Genomic DNA, 12,159 nt, shown 5'->3' with positions numbered 1-12,159 from the left:
GGGGAAACGCTCTACTGACCGAGCCACTGTCCCTCAAATGTCTTCGAGATGCTGTTCCTGATATTTGACGGAGGGGCGGGGCCAGGATGTATATTTGTATTATATTTGTAAATACAGTCACATGGAGCAGGAAAATGCAACGCTCATTGTGCAAATTTTTCCGAAATGAATTATTTAAAAAACTATTTTGTTGTCCACTGTGTCTTAAACACTGTCCACTTTTCTTTTCTTTGATGAGCTCATTTTAGCAGAAGGGACAATAAGAGAATAAAAGAGTAACAGGGTTGGAGTAGCTGAAGTGCAGCGTCACGTTTGTCGGGCCAGATTAATAAGCCCAACGGGCCGTATGTGGCCCCTGGGCTGTACTTTGCCCATCCCTGTTTCAGATCCTTCACACAGTGAAGCCCTGAGTCTTTACGAGCTTTGACGTGTGTGTTTTATTTAACATGGCCACATGGAAATACCTCCACCGAGGGTTTAATATAGAAGAAAAACCCGCTGAGTCTGAGTCGGTGGCTCTGGGGCGGTGGCTCTGAGGCGGTGGCCCTGAGGCGGTGGCTCTGGGGCGGTGGCTCTGAGGCGGTGGCTCTGGGGCGGTGGCTCTGGGGCGGTGGCTCTGAAAATAGCTCCACGAGAACGAATTTCACAATAAAAATCAGGTCTGAATATTTCTCAAAGCGACTGTTGACCTGAGCTAATGGTGCGTTCCTTCGCTAATAGAAGAGTGAGGGGGGGCCCAGTGGGGGGCCCAGTGGGGGGCCCAATGGGGCGGGGGGCCCGGGGGAATGGGGTGTCTGCGTGAGGTGCAGATAAAAGATGATCAGAAAAGAGAAAAAGAACTAAGTTGAATGTTTTGCAGAGGTGATCATATCTGTTTTATTCATAAACAGAGTCTATGGTTTACAGTGGTCCCTGGTTTATCTCGAGGGACATGTTCTAAAAATAACACACAATTTTCTCACATTTCTCTTAAAGTTCAAACCTTCGTAGATTTAAAAAAATAAGTACAGTATTATAGAATGAAAGATCCTCCGTCTTTATAACGAACTGAAGATGCATTTATTCCATAATGTCGCCCCCTACAGCCACGTAACTTCTACCTTCCTCCAGCGTGTCCAGAAGTACAACTTTTTCTGCGATGGTCAGGGTTTTTCTCAATCTTTTCGTGTCTTTGTCGGTGCAGAACGTTTCATCGACATCGGTTTTGTCGGGGAGAAAACAAATTGCAAACGTACAGCACTTCAGAGTCACACTGAGATCCAATGTTTATGTAAATTTGTCTGAACACATTCTGTACTGGACAGGAGACACGGCACGGAGGAGACTGATGGACAATGGTCTACAGTCCAACAGCCAATCAGGACGCACGACACTGCACGTTCATACTCTGTAAAAAAAAGGCCTTTGAAGCTGATGGACAAACAGTTTTATGGACGTCCACTTTACAAACTGCATCTGTTCCTTGGACATTTGTTAAATCTGCTGTTTCTGTGATATTTACGATCTGGGATTTCTCTGTTTAACACAAACACAAACTCATCCTATTGGTCGTCTTCTCTGAGTGACAGGTGGATTTGACCAATCACAGTTAAGTGTGGTCTGATGCAGCTGTAGTTTCATCCACAGTAAAGCCACAGTTTGTGTGACTGAACTCGAGGTTTTGTTCAGCTCAGCTCTACATCAGATTTTTAGCTACATTATTTATTCACTAACAGCTGAAAGTGAGTTTGCAGAAAACCAAAGACTCGATGTTAAAACGATTCTGGCTCCATTATTATCACTGGAGCGGGAAATATGGGCAAAGTGCTTTATGTCACGAGACTGAAGTTTAAGGATTTGAACTGGTAATCCTCTGGTTGGAGGGCTTATTAAATACTTCATAATTGAATAATTCACAGATAAACCCACTGTCCCCATTTTCTCCCAAACAGTAAAACACAAAGGACGTCATGTTTGTCTTTGCTGCGACTCGTCCACATTCTTTACATGTTTGAATTTACAGACGTCAGTTCAAACAAATAAACAACTTCCTGGTTGGCAATGAATAAATGAATAAAAAATCCACAACACTTAATAGAAAAACCTTATTTATATTATAAATATTATATATTATACGGGCAGAGGCCATGAGCATAACTCCTCCTGCCAGAATCAAAACCACTCGTTTTCAAGCCTCAAATAAAGTCGTGATTATGCAGCTCCAGACCAACAGAGGGCGCCGTCAGTACACAACATGTCCCAGAACACACAACATGTCCCAGAACACACAACATGTCCCAGAACACACAACATGTCCCAGAACACACAACATGTCCCAGGACACACAACATGTCCCAGAACACACAACATGTCCCAGAACACACAACATGTCCCAGGACACACAACATGTCCCAGAACACACAACATGTCCCAGAACACACAACATTCAATTCAATTCATTTATTTTTGTAACGCCCAAAATCACAACAACAGTTGTCTGAAGGGAGTTCATGTTTTGGTTGATGGGGGAAACCGGAGTACCCGGAGGAAACCCATCCATCTCCCTGTGTCTGTGTGGAGTTTGCATGTTCTCCCTGTGTCTGTGTGGAGTTTGCACGTTCTCCCTGTGTCTGTGGAGTTTGCGTGTTCTCCCTGTGTCTGTGTGGAGTTTGCTTGTTCTCACTGGAACTTCAAAGTCGTGAAGTCTTTTTAGGAAAATGTTATTTATTTTTTATTCTTCATGTCCCTAAACCAGTGACTTCTTACACCATTCATCCACTGGAGCAGCAGACTCCTCAGCCACCTCAGCCTCTCCAAACCTCTCTCCACCACAACCATGTTATTTCTTTAGGTTTAGGCTTGAACTGAATGTTTCTTTAGACCAAAAACATCTGCACATCTTTTTTCTGTCGTTGTCTGGATCCTCCGTTTTTAATGATGAAAAATGAATGAATGAAAAATGCCACTTCTGACTCCAGACGACAGCCCTGCGCTCGTCCACTGATCCAGTTTGTCCCAGAGGGTGGTCAGATCTGTGGAGAGGAGAGTCTCATCCACCAATGCGATGGCCAGAAGTTTAATTTCCGCTCGGGCCAAGTTCATTTGTCGTGTCCACAGGCAAAACCCTTCACCCGCCGCACTAATATGAAAGAGGAGTGTGATGGAGGTCAGATGGGTCGCACTGGCCTCTGCGCCAACGGGCAGCGAGTTACGACGAAGTTCACCCCCAGACCTCAGCTACAGCTACAGATGAGTTTAATATCACACAGTTTAATATCACACAGTTTAATATCACACAGTTTAATATCAGAGGGAAAGACTCAGCTAAATTTTAAGGGCAGAGTAAATGTCATCCATCCATTTTCTTCATCTTCTCCAGGGCCGGGTCACGGGGGCAGCAGTCTAAGCAGGGACTCCCAGACTTCCCTCACCCCAGACACGTCCTCCAGCGGGACCTCAAGGCGTCCCCAGACCAGCCGAGACACACAGTCCCTCCAGCGTGTCCTCCTCCGGGGCCTCCTCCTGGGGGACGTGATCATTTCTCCGGGGAGGAGAGACAAAGTCCACGTTTCCCTTTACAGAGACGATGTATAGTCCACATCAAACCTAAACACACTTCACCGTCACAGTGAGCGGAGTGAGAAAGGTCAGAGTCTGGAGGAGGTCTGCCCTTTCATCTGCTCTTTTTTTCTTTTTTTCTATTTTTATGCTATTCATCTTTACTGTTCTTTAAAGTTCTGGTGTAACTCATCCCTCTTGAGCTGTAGAAGACAAAGAGAAAGTCCAGGTTTCTTCCTTGTTGTTTCAAAGGGGACTGTCTGTGACGCCCGGTGCCCCCTGTCCCCCCTGTGCCCCCCGTCCCACCTGTGCCCCCCTGTCCCACCTGTGCCCCCCTGTCCCCCCTGTGCCCCTGTCCCCCCTGTGCCCCCCTGTCCCCCCTGTGCCCCTGTCCCACCTGTGCCCCTGTCCTCCCTGTACCCCCTGTCCCCCTTGTCCCACCTTTATGCTGCCCTCTGCTCCACCTCAGCCTCCTTGTGTCATTTGCATAATTGTGCCGCTGTGCCGCCCACGTCCACTCAGACTCTTTCAACACAAAGAGAAAAACACGGAGCCTTCATCGCCTCTTCACTGAACTGACCTGTAACTCGACTTGGGGGTGTCGCCTGCTTGTCACCGTGGAGACAAGCAGGCAACGTTAGCTCACTCTTTAAAGATTAGCTCACTCTTTGAACATTAGCTCACTCGTTGAACGTTAGCTCACTCTTTGAACATTAGCTCACTCGTTGAACGTTAGCTCACTCTTTGAACGTTAGCTCACTCTTTAAACGTTAGCTCACTCTTTGAACGTTAGCTCACTCTTTGAACGTTAGCTCACTCTGAACGTTAGCTCACTCTTTGAACGCTAGCTCACTCTTTGAACGTTAGCTCACTCTGAACGTTAGCTCACTCTGAACGTTAGCTCACTCTGAACGTTAGCTCACTCTTTGAACGTTAGCTCACTCTTTGAACGCTAGCTCACTCTTTGAATGTTAGCTCACTCTGAATGTTAGCTCACTCTTTGAACGTTAGCTCACTCTTTGAACGTTAGTTCACTCTGAACGTTAGCTCACTCTTTAAATATTAGCTCACTCGTGGAACGTTAGCTCACTCTTTAAACATTAGCTCGCTCTTTGAACATTAGCTCACTCTGAACGTTAGCTCACTCGTTGAACGTTATCGCACTCTTTGAACGTTAGTTCACTCTGAACGTTAGCTCACTCTTTAAACATTAGCTCACTCGTGGAACGTTAGCTCACTCTTTAAATATTAGCTCACTCGTGGAACGTTAGCTCACTCTTTGAACGTTAGCTCACTCTGAATGTTAGCTCACTCGTTGAACGTTAGCTCACTCTGAACGTTAGCTCACTCTTTGAACGTTATCTCACTCTTTGAACGTTAGCTCACTCTGAACGTTAGCTCACTCGTTGAACGTTAGCTCACTCTTTGAACATTAGCTCACTCTTTGAACGTTAGCTCACTCTTTGAATGTTAGCTCACTCTTTAAACATTAGCTCACTCTTTGAACGTTATCTCACTCTTTGAACGTTAGCTCACTCTTTGAACGTTAGCTCACTCTGAACGTTAGCTCACTCGTTGAACGTTAGCTCACTCTTTAAACATTAGCTCACTCTTTGAACGTTAGCTCACTCGTTGAATGTTATCTCACTCTTTGAACATTAGCTCACTCTTTGAACGTTAGCTCACTCTTTGAACGTTAGCTCACTTTGAACGTTAGCTCACTCTTTGAACGTTAGCTCACTTTGAACGTTAGCTCACTCTTTGAACGTTAGCTCACTTTGAACGTTAGCTCACTCTTTGAACATTAGCTCACTCTTTGAACGTTAGCTCACTCTTTGAACGTTAGCTCACTCTTTGAACGTTAGCTCACTCTTTGAATGTTAGCTCACTCTTTGAATGTTAGCTCACTCTTTGAACGTTAGCTCACTCTTTAAACGTTAGCTCACTCTTTGAACGTTAGCTCACTCTTTAAACGTTAGCTAACAGGTCTGTTTGCATTTGTCTGGGGGATTATAAAACCGTTTATAATTGGGATGATTTCATAATGGAGGCAGGTTCACTCTTGAAAAGCAATAATCAGACAGAGACTCGGCGCGATGTGAAGCCCCAGAGGGTCAGCACTGAGAGCACTCGTGTTAGCACAGGGTTTGTTGACCTCATGAGCGCGGCCATGATTAACAAACACATTTAAAGATGCTCTATTAAAGGTGCTGTATTAAAGGCGCTCTATTAAAGGTGCTCTATTAAAGGTGCTCTATTAAAGGTGCTCTATTAAAGGTGCTCTATTAAAGGCGCTGCATTAAAGGTGCTGTATTAAAAGTGCTGTATTAAAGGTGCTGTATTAAAAGTGCTGTATTAAAGGTGCTCTATTAAAGGTGCTGTATTAAAGGCGCTCTATTAAAGGTGCTGTATTAAAGGCGCTCTATTAAAGGTGCTGTATTAAAGGCGCTCTATTAAAGGTGCTGTATTAAAGGTGCTGTATTAAAGGCGCTCTATTAAAGGTGCTGTATTAAAGGTGCTGTATTAAAGGTGCTCTATTAAAGGTGCTCTATTAAAGGTGCTCTATTAAAGGTGCTGTATTAAAGGTGCTGTATTAAAGGTGCTCTATTAAAGGTGCTGTATTAAAGGTGCTCTATTAAAGGTGCTGTATTAAAGGCGCTGTATTAAAGGCGCTGCATTAAAGGTGCTCTATTAAAGGTGCTCTATTAAAGGTGCTGTATTAAAGGTGCTGTATTAAAGGTGCTGTATTAAAGGTGCTCTATTAAAGGTGCTCTATTAAAGGTGCTCTATTAAAGGTGCTGTATTAAAGGTGCTCTATTAAAGGTGCTCTATTAAAGGTGCTCTATTAAAGGTGCTCTATTAAAGGCGCTCTATTAAAGGCGCTGTATTAAAGGTGCTGTATTAAAGGTGCTCTATTAAAGGTGCTGTATTAAAGGTGCTGTATTAAAGGTGCTGTATTAAAGGTGCTGTATTAAAGGTGCTCTATTAAAGGTGCTGTATTAAAGGTGCTGTATTAAAGGTGCTGTATTAAAGATGCTGTATTAAAGGTGCTCTATTAAAGGTGCTGTATTAAAGATGCTGTATTAAAGGTGCTCTATTAAAGGTGCTGTATTAAAGGTGCTGTATTAAAGATGCTGTATTAAAGGTGCTGTATTAAAGGTGCTCTATTAAAGGTGCTCTATGGGAGTTTCACTTAAAAACATTGACTGTGGGATCATTATGTTTTTACTGTGTTTTCTGTAAAAGTGTAAAGAGCGAGGGGAAAGATCCTTCACAATCTCATGGGCTACAGTTAAACATTACTCCCCCAAATAACTGTTAATAACAGTGTTAATAACTGTGTTAATAAAAACTGTGTTAATAAAAGTCATTCACTGTAACGACGTTACAAAGGAAAGAGTCAATTCAATTTTTTGCGTAAAGCCCAAAATCACAGAAGTGTCGCCTCTGTGGGCCGAAAGTGAGAAATGATTCAACCAACAGAAAGTTAGAAAATTAACAATGAAATAGAAATAGACAAACAAATGGAGAAGTGTCCCACAGCGCCCCCTGTCCTCAGACCCTCCTCCTGCACTGTCCCACAGCGCCCCCTGTCCTCAGACCCTCCTCCTGAAGGAAAAACTCAAACAAACACAGAAAAAGAGAAACCTCAAGGAGAACCACAGTGAAGGAGGGAGCCAAGAGCCAGAGTCGCTCAACGAAGAGCCAGAGTCGCTCAACCAAGAGCCAGAGCCGCTCAACGAAGAGCCAGGGTCAGAGTGAGGCTTATCCACCGTACGGTGGGGGTCATCCAGACAGGTGAGGGAAGGGCAGGTCCAGATCCACAAGAGTCATTAACTATAATGACGTCTGTGAGTTCGTCAGGTCTGATCCAGAGTAAAAAAATAATCTGTCACTGGAGAAATGGTTGTAGGACTGAAGACGTTCGGCTGCTCGTCCAAGACACTTCTTGAGTTCTGGTCAGATTACTGCTGGACACTGCCTTATATCTGTCTAAAGGAGGAGCTAACGACACTGAAGCTAACACCTGTTTGTTTACAGGCTCAGTTTAATGAGCCCTTAATGGACACTCTCACTTTAGAGGATTGAAGATGTCTTGCTCAAAATATAATAGAATATCTTGGTCAAAATTCCTGCGCCCAACGTGGGGCTCGAACCCACGACCCTGAGATTAAGAGTCTCATGCTCTACCGACTGAGCTAGCCGGGCCTGCTTCTGGGGCAATTCTTAGATAAATAATAAATTGAATAAATAATCGTATAATAATAATGTTTTGAAATGTTTTTTTATTTGCTATACAAATATTACAGTACTTTTTGTTATTTAATAATTTTATAATTAGTTTTCATGCTCAACAAATGAAATCTAAAACAAAGAATCTAATATATACCTGGTAAAAGTTCTTGAAATTGTACTTCAGCTTCTCAACCACTGAGGTATTTGTATCAGTTTTTGATTAAATCAACGTCATTAACCCCTTTTATGTGATTATATTATTTAGTAACGTCTGTGTCCCTCAGTCGTCCAGGTCTGATCCACAGTAAAACCCTGTGAGCTCCTCTCTGCAGATATGAGTCCAGCAGACTGACTGATCTGAGCACAACTGAAGAAGAGGTTTGGATGAAACATCTTCGCTCCGACTTCTTGTCCAGTTGACAGATTTGAATTTACTTTTTTTTTACTATTATTTACTAATGTCTTATAACATGGAGAATTGTATTAATTTGAATATCTTGGTCAAAATTCCTGCGCCCAACGTGGGGCTCGAACCCACGACCCTGAGATTAAGAGTCTCATGCTCTACCGACTGAGCTAGCCGGGCATACTGCCTCTGGTGGCCACGACCGGTATGAAACTCAACTGACAGACACAGACACTTCTGTATTGGAGAAACTAAATAGACGCTCCATAAGAGAATGAACCAACACTGAGAGAGCAGCTCAGGACACAGTCTGCTGTTCATCTACATCTCACAGACACTGACCTCTCCTCTGAAGAGAGTGAGGTCAGAGAAGAGAAATGGTTTGGAGAGGAGAGTTAAAGAAGATATTTTTGTTAGGGAAGACAATCCTTCCTTATATCCATCCCTCATCTATAACTTCATCCTCAGACCCAAAGCCAGTATGGTAACAGATGTGAGAGCAGCCATTAGGGACTTGAATGATTACACTAACTAGGCACAGTGGTCACTTAGTGTAGCTCAATAGACCAATGTCACAAACAGAAACTGTAAACAGAAGCTGTTTATAGTTTGAGTCATTAGCTCCTCTCTTCAGAGACATATGAGTTTGTTTGGATGTGGGGACATGTCTTGCTAAAGTAGGACATATGTCCCCTGCCCTTTGACCTCATACCGTTGTATTTGGCTGTTTTCCCTCTCTGTTATGTACCATTATTTTAACATTTGACTTTTTAACACATCCATCAGCACAAAAAGATGAATGTTGTACTTTCAGTCGACTCTGTTATTTATTCTGAAACAGGCCCAGTGCTGATGTTTGACAGAAGAGTTGAATCTGAGTGAGCTGCTACCAACAGGACTCTGCTTTTACAAAAGCAAAAGCCACTCCCACAAACACTCCAAGGAACACTCCCACAAACACTCCAAGGAACACTCCCCATGAACACTCCCACAAACACTCCCACACTCCCACAAACACTCCACGGACACTCCATGGACACTCCACGGACACTCCACGGACACTCCACGGACACTCCATGGACACTCCACGGACACTCCACGGACACTCCATGGACACTCCACGGACACTCCACGGACACTCCCTCAGGCTGAACACAGGACGAATCAAACGTTTCTGCTGCAAATAAGACCCAGCAGTAAAAAGCCCCATGATTCACAGACAGTTAAGTCTTTGCTGTTGCGCTGATGTTAGTAGCTGCTTCATGTTTCCTGACGTAGGCTGTTACGTCATATGTTTTTAACCTCTTTATTTCCATGTGACATGTAGCTGTGGCTTCATGTGACGGAGCTGAGGCCTTTTATTTGGAATAAAAATTATTTCAAACCAAACCAGAAGAAAACCATCAGAACATTATCAGCCCTACTGTTGTTTAAAAGATCAGACTGTGACTTTAATCAGTTTTGTGCAGTGAGTTACAGTTTTTCCTACAGTAGGTTCATGTTCTGTCCCTGTAGGACCAGAAAAACAACCACGACCTGAGGTTATGAGGCTTTTATAAGTGCTCTTATTTAAATATGAAACATGGACACACACACACGCACACCCCCACATACGCACGCACACCCCGACACACACACCCCCACACACACGGGCACACACACACGCACACACACACGCACACATGGACACGCACACACGGACACGCACAAGGACACCCCCACACACAAACACACGGACACACACACACACCCCGACACGCACACACGCACCCCCCCCCCCCCACACACACACACAAGGACACACACACGCACGCACACACGCACGCACACGCATGGACACACACACACAGACAGAAAGTCCTCCGTCCACTTGTTCAGCAGAATCATGACCAAAAGCTCCTGATATAAACATAATAATAATAACAACAATAATAATAATAGTAATAATAATAATAATAATAATAATAATAAATCAAATATATTTTATTTCACTCTGTATAAACTGAGGCTCTGCTGATTTTCTCTCAGGACAGAAACATTTAACACCTCAGTGTCTCTGCTCAGAATCAAAACAAAACAACACGGAACTTTTCACAGAGGACGCCTGTGTCTCTGTGTCACACATGATTTTATGAACTTCTCGGATAAATCATTTTCCTTTTCATTGTGTTTCAGCTCTCGGACAAAGAGCCGTTATCAGACCGGCTCTGTGTCTCTCTGTGTCTCTGTGTTTGTGTCTCTCTGTGTTTGTGTCTCTGTGTCTCTCTGTGTCTCTCTATGTCTCTGTGTCTCTCTGTGTCTCTCTGTGTCTCTCTATGTCTCTGTGTCTCTCTCTGTCTCTCTATGTCTCTGTGTTTGTCTCTGTGTCTCTGTGTTTGTCTCTGTGTCTCTGTGTCAGACTCACCCGGTGCGTGGAGCTCCTGTCCCCGCGCTTGTCCCTGTCTTCTTCACGCGTGTCCATTCCTCTGAGTTTTCTGCGCAGATTTTGCGGGACATTGATGCGCATCAATCACCGCAGGACGCGCGGAGTTTGTGAAGTCGCTCCTTTGGATTTAAGAATAAAACAACAAAACAAATCCTCGATGCATAAACACAAGTTATAAGAGTCTAGAGAAGAGGCTGAGGCTGAAGCTGAGGCTGAGGCTGAAGCTGAAGCTGAGGCTGAGCCTGACCACAGAGGAGCGGAGGGTCCGGTCTGGTGCGCGCTCCGCTTTGTGGGCGGTTTTATTCGCTGCTGGACACAGAAAAAGCTCCGGTCCAGGAGGAGTGCGCTCTGCTCTGAGCTCTGTGGAGTGAGCTGTGGAGTGAGCTGTGGAGTGAGCTGTGGAGTGAGCTGTGGAGTGAGCTGTGGAGTGAGCTGTGGAGTGCTCTGTGTGCGCTCTCCTCTCCGCTGTGCCTGTGTTCTCTGCTCTGGCCGCTCTCTTCTTCCATCTGGAGGAGGTTGGGTTTGTGCAGATGAACAGAGCAGTGGGAGGCGATACTGACACAAATTAACATATTTTTTCTTGTGGATGATTTTCAGACAGAATCCGGTCAAACACGCGCAGAAACATCATTATCTGAGGTTTAAGTCAAATAAATAAAATAAAAGCGTCATTACAGTTTTCCCTCTGGTTAAACGGCTCCAGTGTTTGACTCTGTGTTAAACTGAAACATGATCTGTGTCTCCAGACCTGAACAAAAGAACAAAAGAACAAAAGAACAAAAGAAGCTTTATGTGACGAGACCAAAGAGCAAAATGTAGAAACAAAGTATCAAATTACAACAACAAAGAGATTCAGATAAAAGGACTGAGCCTTTGGCACTTTAGATAAACTCTGTGTAAAATCTGGATAAACACAGAGACACTCACGCCCTCTGTGTTAAACTCTGTGTTAATCTCTGTGTTAAACTCTGTGTTAATCTCTGTGTTGAACTCTGTGTTAAAGTCTGTGTTAATCCCTGTGTTAAACTCTGTGTTAATCTGTGTGTTAATCTCTGTTTTAATCCCTGTGTTAATCTCTGTGTTAAACTCTGTGTTAATCCCTGTGTTAAACTCTGTGTTAATCTCTGTGTTGAACTCTGTGTTAAAGTCTGTGTTAATCCCTGTGTTAAACTCTGTGTTAATCTGTGTGTTAATCTCTGTTTTAATCCCTGTGTTAATCTCTGTGTTAAACTCTGTGTTAATCCCTGTGTTAAACTCTGTGTTAAACTCTGTGTTAATCCCTGTGTTAAACTCTGTGTTAATCTGTGTGTTAATCTCTGTGTTAATCCCTGTGTTAAACTCTGTGTTAAACTCTGTGTTAAACTCTGTGTTAATCCCTGTGTTAAACTCTGTGTTAAACTCTGTGTTAATCTCGGTGTTAATCTCTGTGTTAAACTCTGTGTTAAACTCTGTGTTAATCTCGGTGTTAATCTCTGTGTTAATCTGTGTTAATCCCTGTGTTAATCTCTGTGTTAAACTCTGTGTTTATCTCTGTGTTACTCCCTGTGTTCATCTC

The 12,159-nt window shown here is 43.7% G+C and overlaps 1 protein-coding gene and 2 non-coding genes across 3 annotated transcripts in view; all 3 read right to left on the bottom strand.

The window, feature by feature from the left end:
• Window positions 1–11,108, bottom strand: part of kcng2 (potassium voltage-gated channel, subfamily G, member 2) — a 35,230-nt gene extending 24,122 nt beyond the window's left edge. The window contains exon 1 of the mRNA XM_033975691.2: window positions 10,584–11,108. The gene's annotated coding sequence lies outside the window, so the exon portion shown is untranslated. The remainder of the gene's footprint in view (window positions 1–10,583) is intronic.
• Window positions 7,674–7,746, bottom strand: trnak-cuu (transfer RNA lysine (anticodon CUU)). The gene has a single exon. It is a non-coding gene; the product is annotated as a tRNA-Lys (tRNA).
• Window positions 8,287–8,359, bottom strand: trnak-cuu (transfer RNA lysine (anticodon CUU)). Its single transcript has one exon. It is a non-coding gene; the product is annotated as a tRNA-Lys (tRNA).
• Window positions 11,109–12,159: the final 1,051 nt, after the last annotated feature.

The sequence above is a fragment of the Periophthalmus magnuspinnatus genome, chromosome 11, assembly GCF_009829125.3.
Source record: "Periophthalmus magnuspinnatus isolate fPerMag1 chromosome 11, fPerMag1.2.pri, whole genome shotgun sequence".
Lineage (NCBI taxonomy): Eukaryota > Metazoa > Chordata > Actinopteri > Gobiiformes > Gobiidae > Periophthalmus > Periophthalmus magnuspinnatus.
Note: the sequence above shows the minus strand (reverse complement) of the source record. Positions and strands in the feature narration are given on the sequence as shown.